Source organism: Lagopus muta, chromosome 1, assembly GCF_023343835.1.
Source record: "Lagopus muta isolate bLagMut1 chromosome 1, bLagMut1 primary, whole genome shotgun sequence".
Lineage (NCBI taxonomy): Eukaryota > Metazoa > Chordata > Aves > Galliformes > Phasianidae > Lagopus > Lagopus muta.
In genome coordinates, this window is record NC_064433.1 from 148,179,985 (window position 1) to 148,202,700 (window position 22,716).

At 36.7% G+C, this 22,716-nt stretch overlaps 1 long non-coding RNA gene across 1 annotated transcript; it reads left to right on the forward strand.

Moving 5' to 3' along the window:
• Positions 1-2,007: 2,007 nt before the first annotated feature.
• LOC125688014 (uncharacterized) lies at positions 2,008-22,468 on the forward strand. Its single transcript, XR_007374567.1, has 3 exons — positions 2,008-2,164; positions 11,010-11,085; positions 22,334-22,468. It is a non-coding gene; the product is annotated as an uncharacterized LOC125688014 (long non-coding RNA).
• Positions 22,469-22,716: the final 248 nt, after the last annotated feature.

Genomic DNA, 22,716 nt, shown 5'->3' on the forward strand with positions numbered 1-22,716 from the left:
ACTTTATGATTCTATGAAAAGCAAAATCTGTTTTTATGGCTGCAAATTAAACTTTCTAGAATAATGAATTGTTTTCTTTTAAATAGAAATTAAATTTGACAGTGATAGAGACTAAAGAGTGTAGACTCCAATTGTAAAGTGACAGTCAGTGCTGAGCATTTATACTCTGCCTTTCTGTGTAAGCTTGCTCTTGAGTTACAGCCAGTGATGCTTCTATTCTTACTCCTACAAATGTTCCCATTTAATCAACTTTGCTACTTCAGGATTTTCTTTGCCAGCTACTGGGATTACCCTTCTGATATCAATGTGAGCATAAATATAAGACAGTGACTGCCAAAGACAATCACTTCTGCTGCTCCTAAGTTGTATGTTTAGTCCTTTTTCAAGCTGATTAGATTTACTTTAATTGCATTCAGTCAGCTGATTATTCTAATTACAAACAGTTTAATAAATGATAGTGGCTTAAATGAATTAAGTTGCACTCTGTCAGAAAATATTTTTTCTATTATATAGGATAAATTCATAGGAAATTACTCTCTAAACGTTCACCAAATGCATATTTTTGCATAAAAGAAATTATGGTCCTTTTGTCCACATGGAGTCGATATTTCCTTAAGTAGAGTAGGAAGCTAAAAATAGAATACAGAGAAAATACTGAAAAACAGGCATTGCTTTCTTATATTATTGTAGTAAATTCTAATAACAGATGTAGGTAAAAGATTTTTAATTTATTACAGAAGTCACAAGAGTAAGAAATCAGGTTAAAAAACATTTGCACTGAGATTAGGGAGAGATTCTTAGCTCACTAAAAAAGTCATTTCACTTTACTGAAATATATTTCTTGTATGTATCATATATACTACAAAGACAGTTCTTCTTCAGACTGTATTTTCTATTGACAGAGTATTTTTACCTGTAATATATCTGTTTTAATAGTCCAGGAATGAAAAGGGCAGAGGCTGTGTGAATACAATTACTAGTTTGAACTGAAACCCAGTATTAAGTGTCAATCTGATATATAGTTATCTCACACTCTCAGTTTCTAACTTGATTTGACTTTCTTAGGTTATTTAGTAAACTAAGTATATTTTTTGTGTGTGTGCATGTGCTTTGTATGCAAATGAATCAAGCACATTGTTCAAGACGATTTTCAGCTCTTATACCAGATAAAAGTGATATAGACATCTAATTCTGTTAGATTTTTTATATATACAGAACACACAGAAAATATTTAAACGGACAACAAAATCCTGCAAAATTTCACAACTTTTCAAAGAATCATGGAATCACAGAATCAGACTCTTTTGAGTTCGAAAGGACATTTAAAGGTCATCTAGCCCAGCTTCCCTGAAATAAACACGGACATTTACAGCTAGATAAGGTTGCTCAGAGCCTGGTCCAGCCTGACCTTCTACCACATCTCTGGGCAACCTGTTCCAGTGCCTCACCATTCATATTTTATTTTTCCCCCATATCCAATCTAAATCTCCTCTCTTTTATTTTGAAATCATTTCGCCTTTTCTTATCACAACAGATCCTGCTGAGGAGTCTGTCCTCTACCCTTTTATAGTTCCCCTTTAGATACTGTTAGGCTGCTATCAGCCTCCCCACAGCTCTCTTATCTCCATGCTGGACAGATCCAGCTCTCTCAGCCTGTTCTCAGAGGAGAGATGTTCCATCCCTTGGATCATTTTTTTGGCCCTTCTCCAGATGCACTCCAACAGGTCTATGTCTCTCCTGTACTGAGAACTCCAAATCTGGATGCAGTACTCCAGGTGAGGCCTCACCAGTGCAGAGTCACTTCCCTTAACCTGCTGGTCATGCTTCCTTTGTTGCAACCCATGATACAGTTAACTTTCTGCACTAGGAGGGCATGTTGTTGGCTCATGTCCAGCTTACCAGTCCCTGGCACTAGCTATACATTTTTGCTGATTATGAACAAGAGCCTGCATGCTGCACTCCTAAAATTCAGCAGAGGTAGTACACTGTGTCACAGCTGCTGTGACTGTGCTCCATTGCTCCATTACATCACTATTCATTCTGAGAATATTTTTTTCCTAATATCCAATTTGACCCTCTGTTGATGGAGGATATTATCTCTTGTCTTTTCACTAGTTACCTGGGAGAAGAAGCTCATCATCACCTCACTACAACCTTCTTTCAGGTAGTGTGATAATGTTTCCCCTGAGCCTAATGATCTAAATATAAATACAATAGGAAAAAAAAAAAAAAGGAAGAAAAAAAAAGAAAATCTAATGTCATTGAGTTTACTAGCTGTTATCAACTTATCTCAATAGAAATAATTTTTGATTTTTTTCTTCTAATGAGCATAATTCACACACATACTACTTCTGAAGAATTTTTTGTTGAGTCTGAAATGTTAATCATACACTGTCTGTCCAATTAACTTGTTTTATTATTTATGTTACCTTGAGGTGGGCGTCTTCTTTTTAAAATTTTCCTACAGGTGAGAATAAAGCTTCTTTACTAAGTCTTTTAAGTTTCATTTGTTGGCATGAAAACTGTAGTGATTATAGTCATGTAGAACAAACCTTTAAACTACTAACTTTATATATAGATTAATTATTCAAGTGTTGTACAAGCAGATGATCTGGAAAGTTTGTAAATTGTCAGCTACCTTGTGGAATGGTCTTTCTGAGTGAGAGTTTATTCTTCTAAGTTAAAAGAGGAGACCATCTTTACTCACTTCATACATAAATTAATGACAAATCTGAGCTTAGAGAAAAGATTTCATATTTTTATGATTTACTTCTCATCCGTGATCAGTACAGCAGCAGCTTCTACACACTGTGCCAGTTCTCTGTGAATACAGCAGTAGAAGCCTAGATCACTGTGAGGCATATACGTGAGGTTTTTTCATATTAAAGTGTTCCCCCCGGGGGAAAAAAAATATATCTTCAGTGAAATATTGAAGATTTCTAGTGATGCCAGAAGCTGAACATAGATTATATTGATAATTTCTATTAATTTTATCAGAATTTCTTACTACTTTCTTCCTAAAAAAATAAAAAATAAAAACAACCAACCAAACAAAAAAAAAGAGTTCTTTTTTTTTCTTCTTATTCTTCTAAATATTTTGTTGTGAGAATATACATTTAAATATCTATTTATATATGATGTAATATAATAAAATATTTAAGCAATTGGTTAGTCTTTAATACATCTTTATGTATTTTATGTATAAGATCTTTAATACATCTTATGAATTCACCTGTATTTGCAAATAAAACATAGTAAAGATTACTGACAATTAAATAATTTATGTACTCCTAGAATAAAGTAAAAAATGAATAAAGACATTAAAAGTATAAATCTGAATTGACATATAAGAATCCAAAATTCCCCATTAGGTATCTAAACTTGTTTTAGAAACTCTAGTGTGGCAATTAATCAATATGAAAAATTTGCATTCTGAGTGGGCACAAGAATATTTTCATTCATAAATTTATTTTTGTTTATTATTATTGTGGTTCATGTGAGAGTGGAAAAAATAGACTCTTTAAGATAGCATTTTCTATTCCAATTTGCTAACATGTATTTCACATTTTAATCACTACACAATAGAATTAGCTGAAAGTGATTTATTTTTCCTTTTACTTATATAGTATGAGATGTTAGTGTTCGTGTAATATATTCAAATTGTCTTGATTATGTAGGAGATTTATAGCTTCAGTAGCTTTGCAACTTTAATGTGCATAACTTAATGAAAATATTAGATACAGAGTATAAAAAATATTTTTCCAACATCTGATAGATTCATTCTGCTTATAAATTGCATTTGTAGAGATTAAAAACTCTTTATTAATCAATTTCATATTGTGAATTCCAAAGAAGTACTTCCTTGTAATGTGATTTTTTTATTTCTACCCATGATGGGAAATTTTCTTCCCCTCTCTCTCTCTCTCTCAATCTCTCTCTAAAAAAAAAAATAATAATAATAATTTAAAAAATAATAATAATTATTAATGCTTTTAGGTTTAATGAGATTTCAAATATTGACAGGTGAAGTGGAATTTTGTCAATTCCTTTCACCCCTTATAGTTGACCCAGTTTCAACTAAAAAATGGTTAATATTCTTCCTAAATATGATATCGTGTCATATTTTGGATTTAGGATGAGAATAATGTTGATAATATGACAGATTCCTAGTTGTTGCTGAGCAGTTCTTACAAAGTCTAGCTTCTTAGAGTACCTTAGCATTGAGGAGGCTGTTGTAAAAGGAGCTGTGAGGGGACAGAACGAGGACAGCTGATCCAAACTGGCCAAAAAGGCTATTCCATAAAATTTGCTGTCATGTTTAACAATAAAATGAGGGGAGTTGTCTAGAGGGGCAGCTGCTGCTCAGGGACTGGCAGGACTTATGAAGGTGCATTGCAGCATCACTGTATATTTAGTATTTATCATTATTTTTCTTTTTCTTTTCTTTTTTTTTTTTTTTTTTTTTTCCTGTGTGTGTGTGTGTGTGTTATTAAGCTCACTTTATCTCATCTCACAAGTTTTATATTTTCTCTAGTTTTCTCCCTCACCTTTAAGCAAGGAGTAAGCATACAGCCGTATGGTGCTTATCTGCCTGCTGGACTAAACCACAACTGCAGTCAAAGAAATCGGGCTGTTTAGAGACAAAGTATTTGAAGACACATGTTCTGTGATGATCAGACAGAAAAGAGATTTCACCATATATTGACACCCAAGGAAGCTCTCATTATTCTAAAAAGAATTAAGTAATATTTATTTTAAAAAATACATAAATAAAACAGTTTGCAAACTTCTGTCCTAAAAGTATCTAATAGGCATACCATTGCTAATTAATGCCTCCTTTAGCTTGCCTTTTACAAAGCCGCAGTGAACTCGAAAATTCATGTAGTAGGAAGTTCAAGGTAGCAAAAGTGAAAAGAATTCTCCATTCAGCAATTATTTAGGATGTATTGATTAACTTATATTTACTTGTTTATTTAATATATATGTATTTGGCAAAATATGCATATCCAGTACAGTGATCATTTAACACATCTCCATTTTAGTTCCTTCTTCTCATTTCAGACAAGTTCAGCAGTAATGACTTATGTGTCATTCTTCAAATTATGTAAGATTCTTCTAGAAAAACAAAAAAACAAAAAACAAACAAACAAAAAAAAACCACAGAAAATCTCAAGACCAACTAAGTACAAAAATAAATAAGAGGGGAAAACAAACTAAAAACAAGTAAAGCAGGATTGGAAATTGTAAAAAATAATCAGTTGTCAGACTGTGTTCTTATTCATTTAGAGGTTCACAAATTTCCCATGTATTAACATGTATCTCAGTTCCACAAAAGTTTTATCTTCCTCAGCAGAAATAGATAATCATTAGTTTTTTGTTTTACTAGCGTATATTTTTTCCTAAAGAAAAAAATGACTAAGAAATGATGGTCTCGTCTCACCTAATTTTACACCTAATTTTACACCTAGTTAAACCTATGTTTGATGGCTTTTTGTGTATAATCATTGGATATAAACAGGCACACTGAATGATGAAAAATTCACTTCAGTCAATATAAATAGAATTTAAGATAACTGTAAATGACATAAAAATCTATCTATGCTAAATTAGATGAGATGGATCTCACCCTAGAAGACTGATATTTGCTTTCAGAGATTTTCCTAAAAAGGAGCTTACTCCTGAATTGAATTTGCTGAAATTCCTATGAGACTCAGAATAACACCTTAGCCGTTTTTCTGCTATTCTCAATTCATAATAATTCGTAGGAACAGATTCATAATCTGTTGTTTGGATAATAAAGCTCACTGTAAATATTTAATTAAAACATAATTAAAAACAGTAAAGATAGTTGATTAGATAATACACATTACTAAGGAAACTAAGGAATGAAAAATCTTGGTCAGTTGACAAGACTAAGTTTCTAGAAAAGAGATTTTTGCTAACAAACATCTATGGTAGCAGCATTTTAAACAGATTTTATTAGCAAGCCAGAGACTCGCAGCTCAGTTTGTTTAAATTATTTTAAAATAAGATAATTCTACTAAATTTGAGTCTTGTTTGGAAGTACTTAAAAGTTGTATGGATATGGTCCTGGTTAAGCAGTGCTGGATGTCCGTGCTCGAGAAGGTGTGGTTGGACCAGATGATCTCCAGAGTTCTCTTCCAACCTTAACAATTCTGTTCCCCCTCTACTCTGCCCTTCTGAGTCTGCATCTGGAATACTCTGTCTAGTTCTGGGCACCTCAGTTCAAGGACAGGAAACTTAATGAGAGTGTCCAGCACAGAGCCATAGAGTTGATTAAGGGAGTGGAGCATCTCCCTTATGAGGAAAGGCTGAGGAAGCTGAGTCTCTTTAGCTTGGAGGAGTCTGAGGGGTGACCTCATTAATGTTTATAAATATGTAAAGTGTGTGTGTGTCAGGAGGATGGAGCTAGGCTCTTCTCAGTGACATCCAATGATAGGACAAGGGGTAATGGGTGCAAGCTGGAGCATAGAAGTTTCCACATATATACGAGAAAAAAATAACTGCTTCACAGTAAGGGTAATAGAGCATTGGAACAGGATGCCCAGAGAAATGGTATGGTCTCCTCTGGAGACATTCAAAACCCAACTGGATGCATTCCTGTATGAGGTGATCTAGATGTCCCTGCTCCGGCTAGGTGATTGGACTAGATGAGCTTTTGAGGTCTCTTCCAAACCGTGACATTCTGTGATACTGTGACACATTCTGATTCTGTAATTTTACAAAATAAAGTTATATTTTTCTATTAGGAGTTAGGAAATCACTGAGCTTGAAACTCAGCATGTATGTCTGAACTAAGTAGTAAATATGTGTCTCTTTATTAGTTCGTGGAACTGACTGAACAGATGGAGTTGTACGATGATTTCATCCCGAAACAAGATAAGAGACCATGGGCACAGACCATGCCCAAACAGATAAATCTTTGCATCTGAGGAAAACATTCATATATGAACAAGGAGAGGATCTCTATATGTTCTAGAAGACTGCTTAGGTGCCATGCTGACTGGATAACCTTCCCTGAAGGCATGTCTGTGGATAAAACATACCTCATTTTCTTAAGGAAAAGTTAGTTGAATTAGATGAAACTGCCTTCCATAATGTGAAAAGAGCTGCCAGGCGCTATTGAGTTCATAGCCAACATCCCTTTTTTTTTCATTTATTTAATCATTTTGAATTTCTAATAAGCTATCTTGAATTGACAAAATTTGATCACAAAGCAACAGACCTGGAATCACTTTGGCTCTTAGAACTTGATTCTGCAAGTATTTCAAAGTCAGTCGTTTTCCAGTAGAGACAGAGGAGAGGCTTGGCTTCTTTTGAACATTTTAAAAAAGGCAGTATGCCGTACTATAAGTACAAGATGTACAAGATTGTACTATGCCGTACAAGGCCAAATGCCGGGTCCTGCACTTCGGCCACAACAACCCCAGGCGACGCTACAGGCTTGGGGCGGTGTGGCTGGAGGAATGCGTAGAGGAAATGGACCTGGGGGTATTGATTGATGCTCGACTGAACATGAGCCGACAGTGTGCCCAGGTGGCCAAGAAGGCCAATGGCATCCTGGCTTGCATCAGAAACAGTGTTGCAAGCAGGAGCAGAGAGGTGATTGTTCCCCTATATTCAGCACTAGTGAGGCCGCACCTCGAGTGCTGTGTCCAGTTTTGGGCCCCTCACTGCAAGAAAGATATTGAGGCCCTGGAACGTGTTCAAAGAAGGGCAACGAAGCTGGTGAGGGGTCTGGAACACAGGCCATATGAGGAGAGGCTGAAGGAGCTGGGAATGTTCAGCCTGGAGAAGAGGAGGCTCAGGGGAGACCTTATTGCTCTCTATAACTTCCTGAAGGGAGGTTGTAGTGAGCTGGGGGTCGGCCTCTTCTCTCGTGTCATTAGTGATAGGACCAGGGGGAATGGTTTCAAGCTACGGCAGGGGAGATTCAGGCTGGACATGAGGAAGTATTACTTTTCAGAAAGGGTGGTCAGGCACTGGAATGGACTGCCCAGGGAGGTGGTGGAATCACCGACCCTGGGGGTGTTCAAGGAAAGACTGGATGTTGCGTTGAGGGACATGGTTTAGTAGGAGCTATTGGGAATAGGTGAACGGTTGGACTGGGTGATCTTTTAGGTCTTTTCCAACCTTAGTGATTCTATGATTCTATGATTCTACTATTATGTGCATTCCACTACAGGCAGTACAAAGTCACTGGTTGTAGCAGAAGTAAAATGGGATTTTCTGCGTGTCAGATGCATTGCTTAAGTGATGGAAATTAAAATCTCCTCCTCTATCACTTCAGCCTCTTAAGCAATGCTTTTGTTATAAGAAAAAAGTTAGCTTTAGTGCTATCTCTGCTGGAATCCTTTCCTGCTGCTGTAACATTGCTTTAATTCGACATCCTTTTTATGTCAGTGGAACTGTTGAGTATATAGGGGGAAACTGATAGCATAAATTGTGTTCATCCTGTTCAAGAGATCTGTACTTTTATCTTGCTTAACCAGGCTTAGTTCAACACATCTCTTAAAAAAATCCCCTCGTCTGCACATCCGGAAGATGCTGGGGGAGATTTTTCAACATGACAAGGCTAGTAATTTAAAACAGACTTTTTCTCCCTTTGTTATCAAGGTGCATGACTAGTGTTTGACCATTAAAATGTGATTGATGTAAAAGTGTCACTATTTAAAATATCTGTAACTGTGTAAATATTATTGGGACACAGTGAGTCCACTGACCTACAGCCTCAGATGAGTACTGAGTTTCAAGAGGTCAGTGCTACTTTTTCATACACCAGTGTGATGTTTTACAAAGACAGACGTATATATATCATTTTTAAAATATAGAGACTCCAAAAGATAGATAATTATCACTTTTTAATTTTATTCTGAAGCATATTAAAGTAAAAGCTAAATTTTTAAGAAACTGAACTTGTATTTACAAATTCAAATGAGGAAGCTAATATAACTCATAGTAACTTCTTTAACAGTAGAGTATTGAAAATATGGTCCTGGATGAAGCATTTTAAGCCAAAATAAGAAAAAATAAATGTATGTGGGGGGTGGGGAAATACAGAGGAATGTACTGATTTGTATCCAGGATGTAAACTTAGCATTCTTTTTTTTTTGAAAGATTAGATTCAGTGATTATCTTTCCACATTGATTCACGGGGAAAAAAAAAAAAAAAAAAGGCAGTCAAGGACAATATAAATAGTTCAGCTACAATATTTTCAACTCTATCTATGATAGCTAAACAAGTGAATCTTTTATGGCAAGTACTCAGCAGAACTGTGAAAACACTTTCATTTTCAGCACTCCATTTTATCTCCAATTCCTGAGCAATCATTAACTGAACCTGTTTTCATGCCTTTCACTTTTCACTGCTTCTTCCAATCCCCTAAAAGAAGGCATGGGATTGTGAGAAAAATTGATTTAGACAAGAGAAAGTAAAGTTGTCAAAAATGAATATTCCTGATTTTCTAAATACTTGTCTTTTTTCTTTAATACATTCAGAATTTTTTTCTCTGTTTTTTTTTTTCTTAAGCAAAACCAATCAAAACAAAAACAAAAAAAAACAAACAAAAAAAGACAAATCCTTCTGTGTCATTTCATGAAACCAAAATTAATAGTTAAATACACTGGCAATAAAATGCTAGTCGTGAGGATTTTCTTTTCTTTAAAAATTCAAATAAATTATGTTCACTAGGTAACTTTACTAGCGAACCTAGTTTTACCAGCAGGTACCTCCAAATCAAAAATTAACTGGAAAGGCAATAATTTCATAAACTATATTCGTTTAGTTAACATACCATGTGTTTTACAATAATATGTTTTACCTTCAGTAATTAAAGAAAAATAAATGAACAACAGATGCATATACACAAATGTGGATTATGAAACTCGGATATCAAGAAATATGATTTCACACAATTGTATTTACATTTACTGCATTGGAAAATAATTTAAAAAGTTGCTATATATTCATGGAAGCCATGAAGAACTTATGACACTCTGAAAATCATGCCTGTCACTTTGTTTTTCATGTGGTCTCCCATATTTCCCTTTTCCTATTTCAAGTAATTTATATTTCAATTTTATGGCTATGGCAGATGCTTTTCCTTCAATAATTAATTTGTTGAGGTATTATCCAGAGAACCTGTAGTGTACATTCAGTCAGGCTATAGGCATGGAGATGTGTTCCATATCGGGGCTTGTTAACAAGCTGTACTATTCTAGGTAGATCTTCTAAAACCGAGAGGTGTCTTAATGCTTAAGTGAAATCTGGAGTCAGCAGATGCCCAGAGCATGTGTTTTGCACCCACTGCTGACTTTTAAATGTGTTCATTTAATTTATCATCATACATGATTTGGTTTTTTTCTCAATGTTCAGGTAGAAGAGTCTGTTTCTTGGGACAGAATTCCAAATATACAGGTGTAATATCTTAGTATTCACTTCATGGTTTTATTCCAGAGGATAGTACAAATAAAACTCTGATACCATGGAAGTTGCCTCAGACATGGAAGAAACAATTGGGAATACTGTGAGGAGTATTTAAGAGGGTCTTTATAAGTCTAAGAAAAGCAAAAAAAAAAAAAAAAAAAAACTGAGCTAAGATGTGTATGTGACATCATTTCACAAAATCATTTATGCATACAGATAACATATTTACTAGCTATGCCATGTTTTTTATTCTCGTGTCTATTGACTGCAAACAAACAAAAAACAACAAAGAAACAAAAACACCACAAAGAACACGGCTGGAACAAACTTTATTTTTTAAACATTAAATCAAGCGCTGGTTTTACAGGAAATTCTGGAGAAGCTGTATTATCTTCAATATGGATTTCAACTTTAAATTCTCTTTTCAGGTTAGCAATCTACTGGGGGTTTCAATGTAGACAGAAGTAGATGCATTTTTAAAGGTACAGTTCAACTAATTATGCTATTTTTGTTGCTGTTTTTGTTTTTTTATTGTTTTACTTTTATTCTGAATTCTATCAAGACATGACTCCTCAGCCAGCTGACAGTATTGCCTCAGGAACTGACAGCTCCCACCAGGAGACTGCTGTCATGGGAAGGTAAGGTGGGAGGATTCTTTTACTAACGGGGTCTACAGTGAAAGGTATATCAGGCTTTGCTCACTTTTTCCTCAGAAATCAGTCTGGAATAATAAATAACCAGTTTATCATCAGCTTTGGAAAAGAAGTGATCTTTGAAGTTCTTTCTATGCCCCTGATTCTTGAATTCATAGAACGTTGATAGCTTCAATACATTTAATGCACTTAATACATTTTAAAGAGTGTTTCAGGGACTTGTAGATGCCCCAGTGTGCGTCAAAAAGAGTGTCAAGGGAGGTGATCCTCCTCTTCCCTGGTGAGGACTTACCTGGAGTATTGTGTCCAGCTCTGGGCTTTGCAGTACAAAAAAGACAGGGATCTCCTGGAAAGAGTCCAGAGGAGGTTCACAAAGATGGTAAAGGGCCTGGAGCACTTCTCTCATGAAGAAAGACTGAGCGACTTCAGTCAGTTCAGCCTTGAGAAAAGAAAACTCAGAGGGAATCTGATCACTGCCTATAAATTTCTAAGGTACAAAAGGCAAAGGGACTAGGCTGGGTGTGGTGATAGGATGAGGGGAAATTGCCACAAACTGAAGCATAGGAAGATTTGCACAAATGTGCAGAAGAACTTCTTCAGTAAGGGTTACAGAGCACTGGAACAGGTTGCCCAGAGAGTTTGTGGAGTCTCCTCTGGAGACATTCAAGACCTGCCTGGACACCTGCCTGTGCAACATGGTTTAGGGAGCCGCTTTGGCAGGGTGGTTGGACTAGATAATCTCTGGAGATCCCTCCCAACTCCTACAGTTGTGTGATTCTAACATACAAAAGTCCCCAAAAGGTTTGGGAGGAACAGCACTTAATTTCTAAAAACTGTGGAATTTATCTGTGACTTTGGAGACACACAGAGCCTGTTTGGTCTTGAGTTGTTTTACACTTTGTGATAAATGTTTCTTCCACTGGGGAAGAAACTGGTAAAGAAAAGCCATTCCAAGGTTAGCTTGAAACAGCGTGACTAATTCTGTTTTATTTTACTTTCTGAAAACGGCTGCTTTGAAATAAGTAGACCAAAAGTGGAAAAGGAATATTTGTTTCAGAAATATCATACAGAAATCCAACTAAATAATCAATATTGAGGTTTATCTTCAACAAGTTTTTGTTATTCCTCAGCTAACATTCATATTGTTTTTATGACATGTATGCAATGTGAATGAACGAAGTTGGAAAAGATGTAAGTTGCTCTGCCTACACATTTGTCAGTATACTGTTAGACATTCATATATTGCTGATGGATTAGGCATACTTCAGGATTTCTATTTTAAAGGAATGATAATCTGAACAAATGTGTTAATTCATTGAACAAGAATCCAGCAAATTTCAAAGAGGTGTAATCAGAGTAGATTTTATATAGTGACTTTTTAGAGTTATTATGTAACAAGACAGAGAAAGAAAATGACATTTCATGGAGTAAATTCACATAAGCTCCAAAGAATGAATAAAGTGACTTGGAGTGCCTGCCCGAAAAGGCTGCTGTTCAGGTCTCCAGCTAACCATGATGAAAAGACATGAGGTGTTCTATGAGCAACTGACAGAAGCTGTGTGATCAGCAGACCTTGAAAACAAAGAAGTTGTTAGGATGTGCAGAGAGAAAATTAGAAAGGCAAAAGTCCAGCTTGAACTTAACTTGGCCTTTGGAAAAAAAAAAAAAAAACTGTTTTTGGGAGAACAACAACAACAACAAAAAAAACTTTTTACAAATATATTAACAGTAAGAGGAGGACCATAGAAAATCTTCATTTTTTACCGCATGCAGCAGGAAATATGACTGCTAAGGAAAAGGGAAAGGCTGAGGTTGTCAGAGCCTGTCTTTAAAACTCAGATCAATTATCCTCAAGGTACTCTCTACCCCCTGTCCTGGAAGTCTGAGATGGAGAGCAGAATAAACCCCCTCAATTTGGTCGGAAATATTTAGAGATCTGTTACACCACCTGAACACTTGCAACTCCAGGGGGCTAGCGCCTCCAGCTGGCAGAGATGATAGTCAAGCCACTTTCTATCATTTATCAACATTCCTGATCAACTGAAGAGGTCCCAGAGGATATGACTCTGGGCAGCCTGGTCTAGTTGGTGACACTGCACATAGCAGGGGAGTTGAAACTAGATGATCACTGTGGGCCTTTTCAACCCAGCCCATTCTACAGTTCTATGATTGTAGGCTTGCCAATGTGACTCCTACATTCAAGAAGATTTGTAAGGAGGATCTGGAGAACTACAGGCCTGCCAACCTGACTTTCATGCAAGAAAAGGGTATTGTGTGATCTCTTGAAGGAGATCACACAACATGTGCAGGGCAGCCAGGGGGATCAGGCCCAGGGGGATCAGTATGGGTTCATAAAAGACAGGTCCTGCTTACCAAATCTAATTTCGTTTTATGATTGAGTGACCCACCTGAATAATAGAAAATTACAGCAGATAATATATCTTCCTCTAAAGAGATGATCTTTATGAAAAATGTTTTAAAATTGTGCTGATTTTAATTGTAGGCAATATTACTTCAAGTTTGTATCTGTTGTAATATCTATCTCTGTCATTAGCATTTTGCATAGCCATTAACTTCTATCTATCCATATATGTAAATATTAATACTCCAGAATTTTATTTATTACCTAACTCTATTATAATTTACTGTACAATATTATACAGCTATTCTAGATCAGTATTAGTATTCAGTTCTCACTAGTATCCTCAGTGTCTCCAAATTCAGGATATGTTATGATTTCCATGGCCTTGTAAGTAATTCTTCCTTACAGTTGGCATGTAAATCTAGCCCTTTGAGCTGTATTCATGGAGGTAAATTGAACCACTCTTGATTCCGTAAACTGAAATATTATTACTTCTCTGCTTCAATCTTTTAGCTGTTTCTGGTTATCTGCTAACAAATTAAATTTTGACTCTTTGACATTTGGATAGGGAAGGCCTTTAAAATTAACTTTTTAAAGATTTGAAATACAGCTCACAGAGCCCAGAACTACCATCTTCAGTTGTCCTCTGCTAATCTCCAGAATTTTGAAATCATTCACAGCATGCTACAAAATTATTTTCAACCATCTCAGCCAGTTAGAAGAATTATTTGCCTGCCTACTCTTATCCTTGTGTCAACGGTTTATGGGCTGGTTTGGCCCACTTCAATGACTAGCAGGGTGAAGGGATTTTGCAAAATCAGCACCTCCAGACAAAAAGGGAACAGGGGATCCCAAAATAATTAAAAACAGCAGCAACAATCAGAGGAGAAACAAATTTACTAAATACAGTATCGGAATGCAAGATAACACACCATAATACAGTGTAATTAGAATTGAAGCTAATAAATCAAATATAATGAGAGAGAGAGAGAGAATGGCCAAAAGGTGGATAGGCCTCACCAAATTGCTGAGGTGAGATGCGCAGTCCAGTTGAGCAGTAGAGAGACAGGAGGAGAGCCAACAAAGAGCGGATGAAAAAGAGCTCATCAGGTGATCTTGCCAGGAGCTATATCTCCTCTCTGTGACTGCAAACTCCCCCGGGCAATGTAGTACTTCTCTTCCGGGCAGGTACCCAGAACTTGAACAGTTAAACTCCCAGTGCACTACATGATGTTATGATGTGGATTACCAAAAACCAAAAATCTCAAAACCATGACACCTTGTCAGGCATATTGTCACATTTCTCTTCTAAGTTTATCCTCAGAAAAATAGGTATATTTCTCTCTCTTATTCCTACTGGGATCCATACTGTCAGCCTGAATGATAAACTCTGCATTCTTCATTCTAATTCCACTGGTCATTCACTGAACAATGAATGGTTGTATTACTGCAGAATTAATCCTTTTATCTAATATGGACAGAATATCTCTTGGGCACAAAATCATTTGTATAATGATGAATTCAACTTTTTTGATAAACAAAAAATTTTAATCGTCTCTATTTTTTAAAAAAATTCTATTGTCTAACATTAGATATATATTTATGCTGCATATATATTTTTCTGGCTGCATATATTTTTCTGGCATGTAACTGAAACTCTACAGTAACTTGACAGTTTGAAGAAAAGGTACAGGCAGAAATCACAGTTGGTCTGGTTTCAGACAATCTCATAATTAATGGATAGAAGAATAGCATCTGCAAAAGCAGGTCTTCAAGAATTTTGCTTTCCCTTTCCCACCCTGCTCAGTCTGTCTCTGAATAAAACACCTTGGGAGACAGCTCTCCATCCCCTTTGCTTCATTTTTTATAGCCAAACATGATATTATACAGTGTAGAATATCCCTTTGGCCAATTCAAGTAAGCTGATCTAGTTCTTTCTACTAAGGGAGAAGTATGGAAAAAAAGAGAAATCTTTGAAGTTGTGCAAGAACCATTCAGTGATAGCCAAACAAATGGTTTGTTATCAACACTTCTTTTCTCCACAAAACCAAAGCCACAATGCTGCAAAAGCTGCTATGAAGATAGTTAATTCCATCCAAACCTTACACAGTGTATTTATAAATACTTCTTTTGAAAACAAGAAAACAGATGAGCTGTGGAATATTATTGTAGTGAAAGTATTATTTCCATTCCCATATTTTCAGTAATCTTATTCCTCTCACCTCTATATCTCTGATAAGAAATATTTTTATTTTCTTGTTGTAGTGTAGGACAAGTGATCTATATTTTTTTAAAACCAAATTTCACATCCCAACTTAACTGAATTTCTCAGCAGCATGGTCACATTCAGACTTCTTCATTTATTTCTTTGAGTTATGTGAACTACTCTACAGTGTATTCTTACAATTAGACTTGAGGAAAAAAATCACAGAATGGTTGAGAGGGATCTTCAGGTCCTACTGGCCCTTTACTCAGGCAGAGACACCCAGAGCAGGTTCCCAGGACGATATCCAGGAAACATTTAAAAATCTTCAAGGAGACCCCAGAACCTCTGGACAATCTGCACAAGCACTCTGCTACTCTCACAGAAAAGAAGTGCTTTCTGATATTTAGCTGAAACCTCTTGTTTTTTCATTTGTTCCCATTGCATCATATCTTTAGCAATGCTGAAGAAAGCCTGGCTCCATTCTCTCTGCTTCCTTCTTTCAGGTATTTATAGACACTAATAAGATCCTCACTGAACCTTTACTTCTCCAAGGTAAACAGTCCATCTCTCTTTGTCTTCTCTTATACGAGGAATTCTTCAGATTCATCATCTTTATGATCCTTCATTGGGCTCTATTCAGTATGCTCATCTCTCTTGTACTGAGGAGCTCAGAACTGTATACATTCCAGATGTCGCATCACTAGTGCTGAGTGGAGTTAACCTGCTGCTGATACATTCCTTCAAATGCAGCCAAATACACTACTGTCCTTTGTGGGACAAGGGTTTTTGTTGGGTCCAAGCAAGTGTCCACTAGGACTCTGAGCTCTTTTCTGTGAAACTGCTTCCTGGTTGAGCAGCCCCCACATATACTTGTGCTGGATTTGTTCTTTACCACATGCAGGACTATGCAGTTCTCCCTGTTAAACTTCATGAGAATCCTTTTAGCCCATTTCTGCAGCCTGTTCAGGCCCCTCTGGATGACAATACAACGATCTGGTGTATTAGCTGCTCCCCTTATTTTTGTGCCATCTGCAAACCTGCTGAGGGTACATTCTATCCCATCACTCTGATGATTAATGAAGATGTCAAACAGAGCTGGACCCAGGTTTTACCTCTTTGATACTGTGCTAGTACTTTGGTAACACACTGGCCTCCAGCTAGACTTCAAGACACTGATTGTATGGGAACTGCTGAGTCACGGCCTGAACCTCTGATTAATCACCTGAGGTGAGCCATGAGTCAGCCAGAGGAGCACAGGTGAAGGCAATTCACCTGTGCTGCCGGAAGGGGTGGAGCCTGGCTCCACCCCTCCTGGACCTATTTAAGAGCTGGCTACCAGAGGGGAAGGATCTCTTCTGGAGATCCTCCTCTTTGGTATCTTCTAGTGAGCTCAACCCAAGGGTAAGCTCTTCTACTTATTCTCTTTTGTGATCCTTGTTTGCTTTGCCTTACTCTTTTGATTATATTGCAATTATAACATCTTGATATCTACTGATTATACACAATTGTATTGTGATTATAACATCTTGGTTATACACTGATCCCTACCCTCTGTTCTTAGCTATTCATCTGATTTTCAGTCTGCCTATCTGTCAGTCCAGCCTACAGCACTTTCATTTAGTGTACTCTCAAAAGTAACAAAATTAAAAGTCTAGAAAAATACTTCAGAGCTAAAACCATGTGAGACCATTTCCATATTTTAAGTTAAATGTGTTGCCAAGTGTAGTTATCTTATTTTCAAGAAGGTAAAAAATCAAAGTGTCTGATATTAAATGTTTATTCATTTTAGTTCAAAGTCTGTAATCCAAAATCTGTTGCATATAAAACAAATAAACAAAAAAAAGCTTTTCAAACAGGAATTAATGATTCCTATATTTCCATACTACATGAAATAAAATTATTATGTGCATAAAGTGCATTTTTAATGTATGAATGATAGAAAAATGCAGGAAAATAGTAAACATCTACCATCAGCTGGAAAAAAAAAAATTGAAGATAGAACTTATGCTCTCTAGCATGAAACATTTTTGTGAAGAGCAAAATCTTCAAATAAGAACAGGCATTGTATGAGAACTGCTGAGTCACGGCCTGAACCTCTGACTGATCACCTGAGGTGAGCAATGAGTCAGCCAGAGGAGCACAGGTGAAGGCAATTCACCTGTGCTGCCAGAAGGGGTGGGGTCAGGCTCCACCTCTCCTAGACCTATTTAAGAGCTGGCTACCAGTACAGAAGGATCTCTTCTGGAGTTTTGTGAGTGAGTCCAGGATAGGTGTAAGCCTTCTATTTATTCTCTTTGTTATCATAGTCTGCTTTGTCAAACTCTCTTGTTTATTTCATAATTATAACATCTTAATATTCATTAATTATACAGGTATCAAATTTTTTTTATAAAACAACATAAGTAGTCTGAATGGTCAGTTATGACAAAATAGAGCATATCAAGTTGCTCAAAATTTTATCAGTCTGGGACTTGAAAAGTCTTCCAGGATGAAGAATACACTGAATCTGTGGGCAACCTATTCTACTACTTGATTGTCCTCAGAGTGAAAACAATTTTCCTCACCTTGATCTTAGAAACCCTTCTCTCTGTCTTTTTCTCTCATAAAAATACACATAATGATCATTAAATCTGTCAAAATGAGTTTTTCAGCAATTGAATTAGTTTTCATTGGCTATTACTGTTAATGTGCCAATCTGAACTTCTTTCTTCAAATAAATGTCAGCACAATTCATAAGAAAATAAGATATCTTCACAGACTATGTAACTTGATTATAGGAGCTGAAACTGAAAATAGATATTTTCAATGGAGATGTTTGGAGTTATTTTAGCTCTTAAAAATCAATTTAAACTTAGACATCTGAAAAAAACTAGGTGTCAGTGGGAGATTCTCCTATAGAGTTATTCAATTCATAGCATTACAGAATCATAGAATATCTAGAGGTAAAAGGCACCCACAAGGATCATCAAGTTCAACTCCTGACTCCACATAAGGACACCCAAAATTTAAAACTTATATCATTCATTAGATAATTACCTGAAAACATACAAGTGGTGCCATTTTTGATACTACTGAGCATCCTCGCTGGTTTTAAATTTGTATACAAATGAAACTCAACTAGGATTCAAAGGCCAAAATCATTATATAATCACAAGTCACAACAATGCATAGAAAAGATAAAGTATATTAAAGCTTATTATTTCAAATTGAGTGGCAAATACAAAAATAATAACTGAAAAATGCCCACCAATATTATAGGCTCCCAATAAACTCCAAAAGGAGCAACCTACAGAAAAAGATCCTTTTCCAGTGGCAGTCAGCACTTAAATGAGGTGTAGGAGAGGTGGAGCCAGGCTCCACCTTCCACAGGTGAATTGCTTTCACCTGTGCTCCCACAGCTCACTCATTGCTTGCCTCAGGTGGTGATTCAGAGGTTCAGGCCATGATCAGCAGTTCCCATACAAACTAATATCATCTGAAAATACTTTTTTGCATGTAGACCCAGGAGATTCAGTTGGTGAAACCTTTGCTCTTGCTTGCACTGTGGATAGTTTAGGCTTCAGCTCATCTCATGGAGAATCCCTTCTCTTGATTCTCCTTCTTATTTGAAGAGATTCCCCCAACAGAGGGTAATTAAGTGAAAAGATATTAGAAGTTCCAAAAAGTGAGAAAGGAGAGCTTTTTCAAAACTGAAAATGGACTTTTCATTTAAAAAAAAAAAAAAAAAAAAAGATATTGGGGCAAAAAAGCAGCAGACAGACTGTGTGGGAGTTAACTGTCACTAAGGAAATTGTTTCAGTCATAAGCATATCATGCCATCTCAAATAACCTTAGGCTTCTAAAACACCAGAATAAGGATAAAAGATATGATTCATATTCTTTGATGAAGTCTTACTTTCCATTCAGCAGCAGCTGAATGTAAAAAGCATACCCTAGAACATATCAAGAACGTGAATATAGAGGACAGTATAGACTCTTGGTGTATACCTCATAAGGGACCGCATGTGAACTTGCTGTACAAGCTACCCTTGAAGGTGAACTAATCAATACAATCTTGACTCAGCTTACCATAAAATAAACTGTTACTTTAAAACTGACTACAAGCTCAACTCATTTGCCACACATAAGTTTCTACCTTAATTTGAAGCTCCTTAGGTTATCTGGAAAATCTGCATGACACTTATAGCAGAGGACTTGCAGGGATTCATGCCCTTCTGAATAAACAGCTGAAGGGCAGATGGATAGGAAGTGTCAAATGGCTGTATATTTACAGAACTGATTGCTTCTTGATCTATACTAGGCACTATGCTGTCTTTGAAACCTTAAAGCACAATACGTTTTAGATGTAATTTTAATGATCCTCTTGATATCCAATTTCCACTCTAAAAATTCATAGGCATCTAGTGTCTTGTGCCACACCTAATCTCAGTAGACCAGTGCTTCTTAAGGGACTTACCTTTAGACAATATGTTTACAGGCAGAAGGAAGCAGGTAGTTATTTTGTACTGCTAGGAAATGAGCCCCCTCCTTATGTTTAGGTAATGTGAATCCCTTTAGGTAGCACATTAAGTAGAGCACACCAGCAGTAACATGCTAACAGGGTTGACTTCTTAGTCTTATGTAACAGTACCACAAAACAGATGATACATAAGAAGCACGGTTTGTTTCTCAGAGATGAACAGATGGGGAGTGGGAAGACTGGTGGAATGGGATTCAGTTCTCAACAATGCACTAGCAGCCCGGAAGGCCAACTGTGTTCCAGGCTGCATTAAAAAAGGGGTGGCCAGCAGGGAGAAGGAGATGATTGTTCCCCTCTACTCAGCTTTTGTGAGGCCCCATCTGGAGTACTGCATCCAGGCCTGGGGCCCCCGTACAGGAAGGACATGGAGCTCTTGCAGCAGATCCAGAGGAGGACCACTAAGATGATCAGAGGGCTGGAGCACCTCTCCTATGAGGAAAGGTTGAGGGAAGTGGGCTTGTTTAGCTTGGAGAAGAGAAGGCTCCAGGGAGACCTCATTGTGGCCTTCCAGTACTTGAAGGGAGTATATAAACAGGAAGGGGAATGGCTGTTTACATGGGTGGATAGTGATAGGACAAGGGGGAATGATTTTAAATTGAGACAGGGGATGTTTAGGTTAGCTATTAGGAGGAAGTTTTTCATGCAGAGGGTGGTGACGCATTGGAACAGGTTGCCCAAGGAGGTTGTGGATGCCCCATGCCTGGAGGCATTGAAGGCCAGGCTGGATGTGGCTCTGGGCAGACTGGTCTGGTGGTTGGCAATCCTGCATATAGCAGGGGGGTTGAAACTCGATTATCACTGTGGCCCTTTTCAACCCAGCCCGTTCTATGATTCTATGATATTCACGAATTCCTTAACTTTATTTTGATCTATTAGGCCAAAAGGTCAGGAAGCCTGAATCTTTCTGTACATCCTATTATAAACATAAGAAATAAACATGACAAAAATAAGACAGCGCTTTGGAAAAAGGTATGTTTAGATATTGTTTATACATCAAAGTGTACTACAGCTGTATCTAATATATCAAAGTAATAATTGCCATTTTATTAATATATAGATATATAGCCGCTATTCATATTCTTGATACAATAAGCTTCATGACTGCACGTTAAAGCTGTTATTATTAATTTTTAACTAAATTTTAATTGAGGGCCTTTGATTTGTTGTTGTTGTTTGATTGTTTATTTGTTTTTGCTTTGCTATTGTTTATTTGTTTTACTGCTGTAGCTAAGAAAATCGAAGATTTGTGTATCAAACAGGACCACATACAACTATGTTTTTTACAATACCTGGATTTCCCACATTTTATAAATAAAATACCCAGGACAAAATCTGCTCCGATTGTATTCTTCATATTGAACTACAACTGTGGAATCATGTCTTGATCAGCAGTAGTCAAAATCCTGTTCCCCCTGCACCTAAGCCTATGGTACCTGTCACACCTTGACCTGACATCATCTGACATGATGTACATAAGTTCTGCACATAATGTATGTAATTATCTCTGTCTGTGTTTATGCCATAGAACCAAAATTGTTCTCCACCCTGTACACATTACACCTAGCAAATAAATCTTCTAATTTATGTTTCTGAGTTATGTGTTTGTGATGACTTCACTCTAAATTCCCGTGACACAAGGAAGGTATCAAATGGCACTTAGTACTTGTCTTGCAGATGATCACATTAAATCTTTATTGCTTACTGACATTGTAACTGTTTAAAGTAAAGATAAAAAATGGAGTTTCTCTCACATAGGCTTCTGGTATTTAAAATAACCTGGTATCCAGTTACCATCACAGAAGATTTCTCTGCAGTCCAGTGAGATACTTGCTGACCCCATACAGGTGATTTGCAGATACACGTGAAGGAAATTTGTAGGCAGCGGGAGTAGAGATACGAGGCCTGGGTAGTATAGGGACACCACCCAGCAGCATAGGATTTGGATCAGGAAACCCAAGGCACAAGTAGAACTGAACTTTTTAAGGACATGAAGAATAATACAAAGGCATTCTACAGATATTCTAGCCAGAAAAGGAACATTAGAGAGAGTGTTTTCCTTCTGATAAGCAAAATGGCAGTATTTGTGACAACAGATACAGAGAAAGCTGAAGTACTTTTTTTTTTTTTTTTTTTTTTTTTCCCTCAGTCTCCACTGGCAATCTCTTTTCTCACATCTCTCAAGTCTGCAAAGACTCTGAACCTCAAGGCAAGGACTGGGGGAATGCAGTGTCTCCCTCTGTGAAAGAAGATCAGATTTGAGATCACCTGATGAATATGAGTAGGTCTATAGGTATTGATGAAATGCATCCTAGGATCCTGAGAGAACTGTATGATATTTTGGTTATATTTTTTTCTTTAAATAAATTCTATCACATATATGTGATGTGATAACCAATAGATATTTTCAAAAATATGATTTGTTTGTACAGCATGCACTTCTGAATGTTATATATCACAGCTACCATTAAGGCATGTAGAGTGTTTCAGTGAATTTCTAATGGGAAAACATTTTATCTTCTTGATCTCTTT